This window comes from Hordeum vulgare, chromosome 6H (genome assembly GCF_904849725.1).
Source record: "Hordeum vulgare subsp. vulgare chromosome 6H, MorexV3_pseudomolecules_assembly, whole genome shotgun sequence".
In the NCBI taxonomy this organism is placed as follows: domain Eukaryota; kingdom Viridiplantae; phylum Streptophyta; class Magnoliopsida; order Poales; family Poaceae; genus Hordeum; species Hordeum vulgare.
Genome location: NC_058523.1, coordinates 551,385,625 through 551,398,271, shown reverse-complemented (window position 1 = coordinate 551,398,271; position 12,647 = coordinate 551,385,625).

The following is a 12,647-nucleotide window of genomic DNA, read 5'->3' as shown; positions in this document are numbered from 1 at the left end:
GGGCTCCCCAAGGTGAAGAACTTGGGCGAATATACCCTTTGTCCAACAACTCCTTAATTTGCTTCTTGATTTCTATCAAGTCATTTGCGGGCATCCGATAGGGTCTCTTGGATATCGGGGCTGTTCCGGGCAATAGCTCAATCAAGAACTCAATCTCTCTATCGGGTGGCATGCCCGGCAATTCCTCGGAAATACATCTGGGTACTCCTGTACAATCGGTACTTCCTCCTGGACTACTCCCGTGAGAGAGTTTATTCGCTTACTCTGTGTCGGGCGCTGAGACACGTACTTAATTCGCTTCTGCTCGGGGTGGTGAGCAAAATAGACTTAAGGGCACAATCGATATTCCCGTCATACTTGGCCAACCAATCCATGCCTAGGATTACATCCAATCCCTGGGACTCTAATACGATGAGGTCGGTGGGAAAATTATGGTTCCCGATGTTGAGACTCAAAGCATGGCATCCTATCCCGGCTGTCATCATGCCTCCTGGTGAACTGACCTTAATAGGCTGGCTGAGGGTTCTAGTTGGCAAACTATACTTTTCCACAACTACCCTTGATATGAATGAATGTGTTGCACCAGAATCAAAAAGTACCAATACTGGACGTGAATTTAGCAAAAACTTACCAACCACAGTATCGGGGTGATCATAGACCTCTTCAACATCAATGTGGTTCACCTGAGCTCGAGGAAAAGGATTGGGCTTCTTTGCTGCAGAGTTGCCATTGCCGTTTCCATTTCCCTGCTTGTTCTGGGGACATTCAGTGGCATAGTGTCCCGTCTTCAGACACTTGAAGCAAGTGATGTGAGTCAGATCCTTCTGACCTGGAGCTGAATGCTGCTGAGTGCCGGTACCGCCATTCTTGAAGTTGCTGTTGTTGCGGTGGTTCCCATTTCCTCCATGATTGTGGCCTCCATGGTTGTGCACCGGGTGGTTATGTTGAACGTGTCCTCCAAACTTACCGGATCCAGTCCCGGTATTCCCTGAATAGGGGGTGCAGCGAGGCTTCTGCTGAGTGCCGGAGTTGAACTTTCCAACCCCATACTTCCGCTTGCGGTTCTCCATCTGCTGGTGTTTCCCCTCCAAGATGAGGGCCTTATCAACCAGCTCCTGGTAGTTGTTGAAGGTGGCTACAGTCAACTGAATGCTTAGCTCATCATTGAGTCCCTCCAAGAACTTTTCCTGCTTGGCCGCATCATTGCCACATCTCCAGGTGCATAATGGGCGAGCATGCTGAATTCATCAATGTACTGGACCACAGAGCGATTCCCCTGGCGTAAGTTGCGAAACTCACGCTTCTTCAGACTCATTGCACCAGCTGAGACATGTGCGGTGCGGAAGGCTTGCTTGAATTGCTCCCAAGTGACTCCAGCAATGGGATAAGTGGTGGTGTAGTTCTCCCACCAAGCAGCTGCAGGGCCTTCAAGTTGATGCGCAGAAAAACGCACCTTCTCAGCTTCAGAACAACCAGCAGTGATAAGTTCACGCTCCATCTTGCGGAGCCAATCATCTGCCACAATGGGCTCAATGCTGCTGGAGAAAGTTGGAGGGTTCAACCTCAGGAAACAGGTGAGATTGTCAGCCTGGGGTGGATGATTGTAACATCCCAAAATTATAAATTTTGGAATGTTAATATAATTATTAGATTGATTGATTGTTTGTTTGCTGAGTGATTGAAACTTGTGTGAAATTTGAAACTTTTCGAAACTTTTGAATGAGAGGGAATAAAATGACTTTCCCCTTCTCCGGTGAATTCAAATTCAATCTTTTAAAAGCAACGAGAGAAGATGACATGACTTCTTCAACTATAAATAATTTGAACGGAGCTGTTTGCATTGAATTCTTTTGCATTTTCATTCGTTTTCTTCGTGCAACAAAATGCCGGGAAATACATTCTAAAGAGCGGAGGAACATGACCCTCCAAAGTGCGGGCAACTTTCTGAAATGTTGGAGCCAAGAAAACCCAAAGTTCATTTGCAAAAAGAAATAAAGCAAATTTGGGAATTTTTGAAAAAACATTTTTTTAAAGTTTTTATTTTTGCTTTGGAAAAATGTTATTCGGGTAGAGGAGATTTTTCTGAATTTTTCGGTATATAATACCATATATTAATATTTTGATTTATTTCCTTTTTATACGCTTTTAGATTCTTGTTCGGAAAAAGTTAGATAAATAGGAAAGTTTTTTTTTCCTTAAGCCAACGCCCCCGAGCGCATTATAAGCCTGGGCCGAGACCCCGAGTCCCAGGGAATGAAATCCCTAAATTGCGGCCGATTCCCCCTCTCTTCCCCCACTCTATCTCGCTGCTAGTGGCCCCCACTGGCCGACACCTATCCCTCCCGTCGGTCACCACCTTCCCTCCCCCTTCCTTACTGCTGCCCGAAACCGAGCCCCTCCCGAGTACCCGCGATTTCCTCCCCGATCCTCTCTCTCCCTTCCTTAGCTTCCCCTCCCATGGCCTATAAATACCCAGCGCCCCGCCGCAGCCCCGTTCCCAACCCTTTCCCCGACGAGCCGCCGCCCGAAGCCCCTGCAGCACCTGGCCGGCAGCAGCACTGCCACCTTCGGCCCTGGAGCAGCGCCACCCCGTCAGCCGCCCCTCTCCCCCGAGCGCCTCCCCGAGGAGGAGGACTGCCCCGCCGCCGGCGCCCCATCCCCTCCAACACCCCGGAGCCCCCTCCTCCACCACCTCTCCACCCCCACCTTCGGCCCCTGCTGCCCCATCCCCCAGCGAGCAGCAGCACACCAGCAGTTTCACCTCCACCTCGCCAACAGCACCTTTCCACCTCGCCCCCTACAGCCACCCCTCCACCTCGCCTCCCTTCCCCTCCCAGGAGCCCGCACCTTCGGCCACCACCCCTTCCCCACCGGCGACCTACCCTCCCTCGGCCACCATTGGCAGCCACGGGAGCAGCCCCAGCCGAAGGTAACCCCCACCCCTCTGTTATTTCTCTTTTTTTAGCCCTTAGATCTTGATTCTATGGCTTAGATTAGATCTTAGAAATACCCCTTCGGTCTATATTAGAAAACCAGCGGTTTATATTCACTTATACTTTAGCCAGTAGTTTTTGCTAGCCTTAGGCCATTTGCTCAAAGCTTTGCAACAAACAGCACCCGCAGCCTATAGCAACATGCCACGTGTACCCCCTGATAGATACTAGTTAGCCTCAAATTTTTCTGCCTATTTGCAAAAACAGAAAGTTTCAATCTTGTTTAGCCCACAACTTTTGATCCCGAAGTCCAATGACATTGATTCATTTTCAGTAGCTCAAAAATTTCCTGTAGTTTTTAAAAACATATAATTTGTCTATGTTTGAATTTTTCAAATATAAGTTAGATCAGATTTAGTTTAAACCTTGTTTTGCCTATTCCAGGAGTGTAAAAATAGATTTTAATTTGATTCCTTTTGGTACTGATCACTAGTGATCTTATTTATAAGTGGTAAAAATTTCCGATTTGTTTAAGTAGTTTAGCTCATTATTTCATGTGAAACAATTTCTGTTTCACCGTTTTTAGGGTTTCGGCTAATTCCTTTGCTACCTTTGTTTTAAAATATTTTCTTTATTTATTATTTCAGAAACATTATTATGTTTTGTTTCTGTGAGTTAAACAGTAGTTTTGCAACAGGTTTTTATTTTATTTTTATTTGTTTTCATGAAATCAATTCTAGTTCCTTAGTAACTTGCAATTGGTTTCCGCACGGTTTCAAATCCCTTTTGGAAATACTATCAAAAGGTTTTGTGAAAAATACTTTATTTTATCTTTGTTAGATTTATATATTAGTTCCTTGTTATTATTTTCTGTTGGACAAAAAAAATCATTTAGTGTTTGAGGTAGTAGAAGACTCCCTAGTCTTATTTGAAGTTTCTTTCGGAATTCCTATCCGCTCTCTTCTTCGTTTTGATTGCTAGTATGAGTGCTTATGTGAATGATATGTTTTCTATATAGATTTCATCAGAGAGTGACGAGTAGTCTATCAAGTTATTTCTCGAGAAATTCTTCTTCGTCAACATCACCAGGCAAGTCACTTTGATCATACTATCACCTATGTTTTTATGCATCGTAGTTCTACCATCCTATGCCCAATTGCATGCTCCTTAGGTACTCGGAAACTTTAGTATAAGTTGTAATATCATGTGGTAGGCACACAACAACCCCGATACTTGGCCCCGGGACGACAATTTCTTAATGCTATGCTTGAGTAGACGGGTTATCGGTTGAGTGTATATCACGAGTGATGCGAGGTTGATATAATAATCAAGACCGGTTAAGACAAGATTTTCAAGACCTCGGACGCAATGCAACTCTGGGTGAAGGACGGTTGATCGGCTCCCTGGAGAACCCAGTGGATGCCCGGGATGCTGGAGAGGCCATGTCATCCTGCGGAAAGCTTCATGCAGGCTCAAAGAGACGGACGGATATTTTCAAGACCCAAGGCTTACGTGCACAGCCACAAGTCATTATGGGCTCTGGCTTGGTTGGACAACGCGGCGACTCTGGACAGGCGGTGCTAGCAGATGTAGACGAACGGTAGGAATGGATGGGCACCGACACGGATTCAGAGGGACCCGTTGAAAGACCATGTTTTGATCATCCGGTCTTCAAACACCCTGAAGTGCGAGGACATACTCGAAGGCGATCAAATCTTGTGGGGAACGTGTGCAAAACTCTGCAGAGTACTCAAACCTAATCGATTAGCCGTGTCCACGGTCATGGACAACTTGAGCCAAAGGAACTGAAGTTATCTGGATTTCTCAACACCATTATATATATTTGATGAGGGTAATTATTGACAACTCGGGTACGAGAATTGGTTGGTGGAACCATCTCGTTAACAACCAACAATGTAGTAACATTTTGCTTTCAGCCCCCTCTTGATGTAGGAGGAAACTTGCTTTTCGCTAAAAACTTATAGCCCCACCTGCCATATATATGAATATAGTATAGATGATTACTTTTCACCCCTCTCTTATGTGACTTGCCGGCATATTCAATATGCTGACCTACACGGCTGCAACGTCTTATGTTGCAGATATTTTTCTCCGACGAGTAAGAGTACGATTCAGGGTTACGGTCTACACTCAACTTGCCGTTGGTGTTTATTGGGACTTCACTCCCTTGACCGCTTCCGCTGAGATATTTAAGGTATATATCAGTTTTACGCTATTTTACATGTGATTGCACTTTGATATATACATTGATGTACTGTGTGTGCCAGCATACTGATCCAGGGATGGCACAGAAACACAGAGGCTTGACTCGTTTTGAGTCGGGTCGCTACAATGATGGTTGTTGTTATTGTTCTGGTTCTGGATGATCAGCTGCATCAGGATGTTTCATTGTTGGATCAACTGGGTGAGTTCCGTCGGAAAGTTGGACTCAGGGGCGTGTCTCGGAGGCATCTGATGTTTGTGGAGAGGTGAGATTAGCATAGAACAATGGTCTAAGAGTAATTACACTACCCATATGAATGCAACAAACAAGTATCACACCACACATTTATTCAATATCATCACAAAGGTTCACACAAGGATACAAAATTCGATAATCCTAATCATCGGCCTAAAACGTATAACGATAAAGTAAATTTGGTGGTCTAGTCTAAGTGTCCTCCTCAGAAAAGCATGGTGGTGGGTCCTTCGGTGGAGCTTTCTTCATAGTCCCCGTCGTTGCTGATCAAGGGGGCTACGTCTCCTTCGGGATGAAGGTTCTCGCCCATGTCCAGTTCCTCCTCCAGGTATGCAACTCGAGTCTTCAGCTTCTCGATCCGCTCCAGAAAGTCCTTCACCTCCAGCTCATGCTCATAGTGGGCATCCCGGGCTGCATCTTCAAGTTCAAGCTCGCGGAGTGACAATTGCTTGATCTTCCTGGCGTCCTTGATCACATGATGCTCCAGAGTCCCGCTGTGCTTCTCCAAGGTCTGGGCATAAGACAAGAGAGCGTCCTTGGTCTTGCTTGAGATGATTTCTCCGTCTTCGTTTCTCCGGGATACGGTGAATAGGTCTGGAGAAATAGGGCAGCCTTTGTATTCTTCCTTGATACGTCCGAGTGCACAATGGATCGCCATGTCCCTTCCGAGAATCCAGTTGGGTGCGATGAACTTGAAATCCATCGGCTCAGTGCGCGGCTGGAATGTCCTTCCGGGAATATGCACCTCGATCCTGTAGCGTGGATCCTCCGGGTAAGACGAAGTTGGCTTCCCTGTGATAGTCGGCAGAGCAATCCTCAAGTCTTTGGTGATCTGCACCAGCTCCTTTCCGAACGGCATAGTGGCGTCGGGCTGGCAAAACTCCGTGAACTTAACATGGATGAAGGTGGCCATCTAAACATTGGAAAATCGGAGAGAAGTCAGAAATGATCAGAAGAGGAAATAGAAGATTTATAGACATAAGAGAAAATAGTTTTCTTCCTAAGGCTTTTCCATTCCTAGAGGTTACGTCCTAAGGTCAGCGTGTGCTCTGAATACCATTTCCGTAGCGACCCGACTCAAGACGAGTCAAGCCTCTGGTGTTTCCGTACCATCCCAAGATCATGCTGGTACACACACAGTACATAATGTATATATTCAAGAGTTCAATCACATAGCTTAATTAATCAAAATCTCATAAAGAGTACTTTATTACAATAAAGGATTACAATAAAGTGGCTGAAGGCCATCTCATGAGATATCTAACGAAGACTAGCGGAAGCATCAGGTAGACGAGTCCATCCGACTCCAAGGGCATGTCGCTGAGCGTAGATCGTAGCCTCACTCCTGGTCGGAAAAGTACTCTGCAACATGATACGTTGCAGCCGTGTAGGTCAGCATATTGAATATGCCGGCAAGTCATCAAAGAGAGGAGTAAAAATAATATCAACTATCTCTACATGCATAACTGGCCTGTGGGGCTAAGTTTTTGCATAAAGCCAGTTTTATCCTACAACAAGAGGGGTTGGAAGCAAAGTGTTACTACATTGTTTGTTGTTAACGAGATGGTTCCGCCAACCAATTCTCGTACCCGAATAGTTGTTAACACCCACATCATTATTAAGTTGTGTCGAGAGTTCAGGGGAAATTCAATGTCTTCGGCTCAAGTTGTCCATGACCGTGGACACGGCTAATCGATTAGGTTGGGTACTCTGCAGAGTTTTGCACACGTTCCCCACAAGATTTGATCGCCTCCGGGTTTGTCCTCGCACTTCAGGGTGTTTGAAGACCGGATGATCAAAACATGGTCTTTCAATGGGTCCCTCTGAATCCCTGTCGGTGCCCATCCATTCCTACCGTTCTTCTACATCTGCTAGCACCGCCTGTCCAGAGTCGCCGCGTTGTCCAACCAAGCCAGAGCCCATAATGACTTGTGGCTGTGCAGGTAAGCCTTGAGTCTTGAAGTCTCCGTCCGTCTCTTCGAGCCTGGGTGAAGCTTTCCGCAGGATGACATGGCCTCTCCAGCATCCCGGGCATCCACTGGGTTCTCCAGGGAGCCGATCAGCCGTCCTTCACCCAGAGTTGCATTGCGTCCGAGGTCTTGAAAATATTGTCTTAACCGGTCTTGATTATTTAATCAACCTCGCATCACTCGTGATAATACACTCAACCAAAAACCCGTCTACTCAAGCATAGCATTAAGAAATTGTCGTCCCGGGGCCAAGTATCGGGGTTGTTGTGTTCCTACCACATGATACTACAACTTATACTAAAGTTTCCAAGTACCTAGGCAGCATGCAATTGGGCAAAGAAAGGTGATCTACCATGCATCGGAAACATAGGTAAAATAACATGAACAAAATGACTTGCCTTGATGATAGTTGTCTTGCTCGAGTGCTTCTAAGTAACACGCTTCGCACTCCGGATGATCTACCGAGACAAACACAAAACACACCATAAGCACTTCCATCAAGCCACAAGTAAACATAACATGATAAGTAAGGATTTGCTAAAGCCTAAGTAAAAGAATTCAACGCGCGTTATTAAGGCAGATACTTGTTTCTATTGCAAACACCAGTAAAAATATTTAAAATTTTTGAAACATCTACCACAGTAAGATATAATCACTAGGAAGAAGTAGCAAAAAGAATCAACTCAAAATCATTTTTTAAACTCCTGGAATAGGCAAAACAAGGTTTAAACTAAATCTGATCTAACTTATATTTGAAAATTTCAAACATAGACAAATTATATGTTTTTAAAAACTAAAGAAAAATTGGAGTCTACTGGAACAAGACTGAATATCATTGGACTTCGGGATCAAAAGTTGTGGCCAAAACAAAACATAAACTTTTCTGTTTTTGCAAATAGGCAGAAAAAATAAAGCTAACTAGTAACTAACAGGGGGTACACGTGGCGCGCTACGATAGGCTGCGGAGGGTGTTTGTTGCAAGGTTAGGAGCAAACGGCCTAGCTCTAACCAAAGCTACTGGCTAAAAGTATAAGTGAAATAAAACCGCCGGTTTTTCTACTCTAAACCGAAGGGTTATTCTAGGATCTAATCTAAACCATTGAATAAAGATCTAAGGGCTACAAAAGAAAAAGAAGAACAACAGAGAGGAAGAGAGAGTCTACCGGCAGTGGGATGGCTACTCCGGCGGGGAAGGTGGTCGCCGGCGAGGGGAGAGGCTCCAGGGGGCGATGGAGGAGACGGGGCGGCGGCGGTGGTGGTCCTCCTCCGAGGGGAGGCGTCGGGCGGAGCGGAGAGGCTCGGGGCGCTGCTCCAGGAGGGGGGCCGAAGGTTACAGCCGTGCTGCTCCGGCGAGCTGCTGCAGAGGCTTGGGGCGGCGGCGGTTCGGCGAGGTCAGGGTGGGAACGGGGGCGGCCGGTGGCAGGAGTATTTATAGGCCGGGGGAGAGGAAAGGAAGGGGTAGAGAGGGGATCGGCAGGGGATCCCGAGTCCTGGGGGGGCTCGGTGTCGGGCAGGAATTTTGGAAGGGGAGGAGAGGGATGACCGCTGGAAGGGGAGGGTCGGTCGGCGGGTCCCACTGGCAGCGAGTGGAGGCGGGGAAGGAAAGGGGCGGGCGGCCGGCTATTAAGGGATTCGTCCCTGGCGGCGGGGGATCGGCCCAGGCCTTATAATGCGCTCGGGCGGCGGCTTCCAAAGGAAAAGATACTTTCCTATTTTTAAACCTTTTTTCGAAACAGAAAACAAAAGCGAATAAAAGGAAATAAATAAAAATATTTAATATAGGGTATTATATACCAAAAAAATCAGAAAAACATCCTCTACCCGAATAGCATTTTTCCAAGGCAAAAATAAAACTTTAAAAAATGTTTTTTCAGAAATTCCTCAAAATGCTTTGTTTTCTTTTTGTAAATATTTTTGCAAATGATCTTTGTATTTTCTTGGCTCCAACATTTCAGAAATTGCCCGCACTTTGGAGGGTCATTTTCCTCCGCTCTCTCTCTTGCGTGCAAGAGAGTATTTCTCCGGGCATTTCTCGTGCGAGGGAAAATGGAAATGCAAATCAAAAAAAGATGAAAGGATTCCCGTGCTAAATTTAATTCAATCAATATGCATAGATGCTTAGCTACAATGTAAAACATTCCCAATTAGGAAAATTGGGATGTTACAGTGTCGGAGTCATAACCTTGGAAAGGATCAGATTCGACTAGAGAGATTATCTCAGGGTCGACAGAGAATTCATAATCCTCATCGGTGATAAAGATAGGTGAAGTGGCAAACTTCAGGTCGTATTTCATCCTAGCTTTCAGAGATTTTTCCTTCCACTTGAGAAGTAATTTCTCAGCATCATAGGCATCCTTACCCGCAAGAAAATCCTCAGCTATCTCTCCCTCCATAACATAACCCTCAGGTATATCAGGTAATTCATATCTAGGAGAGTTAGATCTAACATGAGTAAAAGCAGGTTCTATCTCAATAGTATCAGTAGTTTGAGAAGCATCACGAGCATTGGCAGTAACTCTAGCAATATGAGAACCAAGGAATGCACCTAGTGGCATCTCAGGCAAAGCAGTATCAAGCATAGCATCTCTAGCATCTCTAGCATCATCAGGCAAAGCAGTATCAAGCATAGCATCTCTAGCATCTCTAGCATCATCAGGCAAAGCAGTATCAAGCATAGCATCATGGATAGCAGTATCAGGCAAAGCATCAAGCATAGTAGCATCATAAGCATCTCTAGCATCAAAAGCAGTAGTATCTCTAGCATCATCAAGCACAAGCGACATATCAAGATTTCTAGCAGGAGGCGTAGTCGCAAATTTACTCATAACTGAAGGTGAATCAAGTGCAGAGCTAGATGGCAATTCCTTACCTCCCCTCGTAGTTGAGGGCAAGACTTTGGTTCTTGGATCTTTCAATTTCTTCATAGTGATCAGCAGATATAAATCCCAAGTGACTCGAAGAATATAGCTATCCTCCCCGGCAAGAGCGCTAGAAAATATGTTGTTGATCGACAATTAGCACCTTCCGTGGCAACGGCTCCAGAAAGGTACTGTTAGGCTATTGTCTCACAATAACCCACCAGTGTATGGGATCGCAGCAGTTTTCGAGGGTAGAGTATTCAACCCAAATTTTTTGGTTCGACACGATGGGAGTGAAAGAATATTCTCCAGTATTAGCAGCTGAGTTGTCAGCTCAACCACACCTGAAAGATTAGTATCTGCAAGCAGGATATAGGTAACAGAGTAGTATGATACAACGGTGCTAGGAAAGAATCTGTTGTCGGCAGATTATTCCTAACTGAAGTATCAATGGTGCCAACAAAGTATTGTAACACGTAGTAGCAAGGTAACAGGTAATAGCAGTGGCAAGGAACGGCAGCAGTGACAACAATAGGAAGTAGCAACAGTAGCGGCAGTAGTGACAGCAGTACCAAGTAGCAATAGTAGCGGCAGTAGTGACAGCAGTAGCAAGTAGCAACAGTAGCAACAGTAGTAGCAGAGCAAGTAATAGTAGCAGTAAGTAACAGTAGCAGCAAGTAATAGTAGGAGTGAGTAATAGTAGCAGTGACAAATGATGATAGCAGCAGTAGGACAAACTCGTAGGCAATGGATCGGTGATTCATCAGATGATATTCATCGTGCAACAGTTATAACACGGAGAGATATATGTGTCTATCTCCCGTTCGTCAATGTGATGTAGGCATGCATTCCGTGTGTAGTCATACGTGCTTAGGGAAAAGAACTTGCATGACATCTATTTTCCATCCCTCCCGTGGCAGCGGGGTCCAAATGGAAACTACGGGATATTAAGGTTCTCCTTTTAATAAAGAACCGGACCAACGCATTAGCACTTGGTGAACACATGAACTCCTCAAACTATGATCATCACCGGGAGTGGTTCCGGTTATTGTCACCCCGGGGTTGTGGATCATAACCATAGTAGGTAACTATAACTTGCAAGATCAGATCTAAAACACAAATATATTGGTGACAATAAAATAATTCCAGATCTGAAATCATGGCACTCGGGCCCTAGTGACAAGCATTAAGCATAGCAAAGTCACAACAAGATCAATCTCAGAACATAGTGGATACTAGGGATCAATCCCCGTCAAAACTAACTCGATTACATGATAGATCTCATCCTACTCATCACCGTCCAGCGAGCCTACGAATAGATTACTCACGGGTGATGAAGAGATTCATGGAATTGGAGAGGGAAGAAGGTTGATGATGACGATGGCGACGATCTCCTTGATCCGGAGCCCGAAACGGACTCGAGATCTGCCCGCCAGGGCAAGAACGTGAAGTGACGGCGCCTCTGGATCGTGAAACGCGATGAAATCTTCTCTCTTTATTTTTCTGGGATGAAACATGATTTATAGCGCGGGAATTGGGGGCGGTGGAGCCACATGGGCCCCACAAGCTTGCCCGGCGCAGCCAGGGGGGAGGTCGCGCCGGCCAGGTTTGTGGCCCACTGGCCCACTTCCCCAGGTGGATCTTTGCGCAGGTATTTTTCATATTTTCCAAAAACGTTCTCCGTAAACTTTCAGGACATTCCAAGAACTTTCATTTCTGCACAAAAACAACACCATGGCAATTCTGCTGAAAACAGCGTCAGTCCGGGTTAGTTCCATTCAAATCATGCAGATTAGAGTCCAAAACAAGGGCAAAAGAGTTTGGGAAAGTAGATACGTTGGAGACGTATCAGCTGGCTATGCCATCGAAGACTTGGTCATGCAGTCATGAGGAATTTGCACACGCTGGCGAAGAAGAAGAATCTCATTGGCATCGAATCAGTCAAATTCCTCAAGGACCATCTCTGTGGTGCTTGTGAGTCTGGAAAATTAACCAGATCCAAACACCCCACAAAGACTATCATGACTACTACTCGCACGTTTGAATTGCTTCACATGGATCTGTTTGGACCTACTCACTATGCCACTCTAACCAATGCAGCATCTCTATATGGCTTTGTCATCGTTGATGACTATTCTCGCTATACTTGGGTACACATCATTCTATATAAAACTGAAGTGCAAGAAGTCTTCAAACGATTTTCCTCAAGGGCCTCGACGAACTTCGGCATCAAGATCAAATACACCAGGAGTGATAATGGGACAGAATTCAAAAACACTGGTCTTGATGATTATCTTGATAAACTTGGTATTACTAACGAATTATCTACTCCTTATACTCCTCAACAGAATGGCGTCATTGAACGCAAGAACTAGATAATGGTTGAATTGGCACGAACTATGCTTGA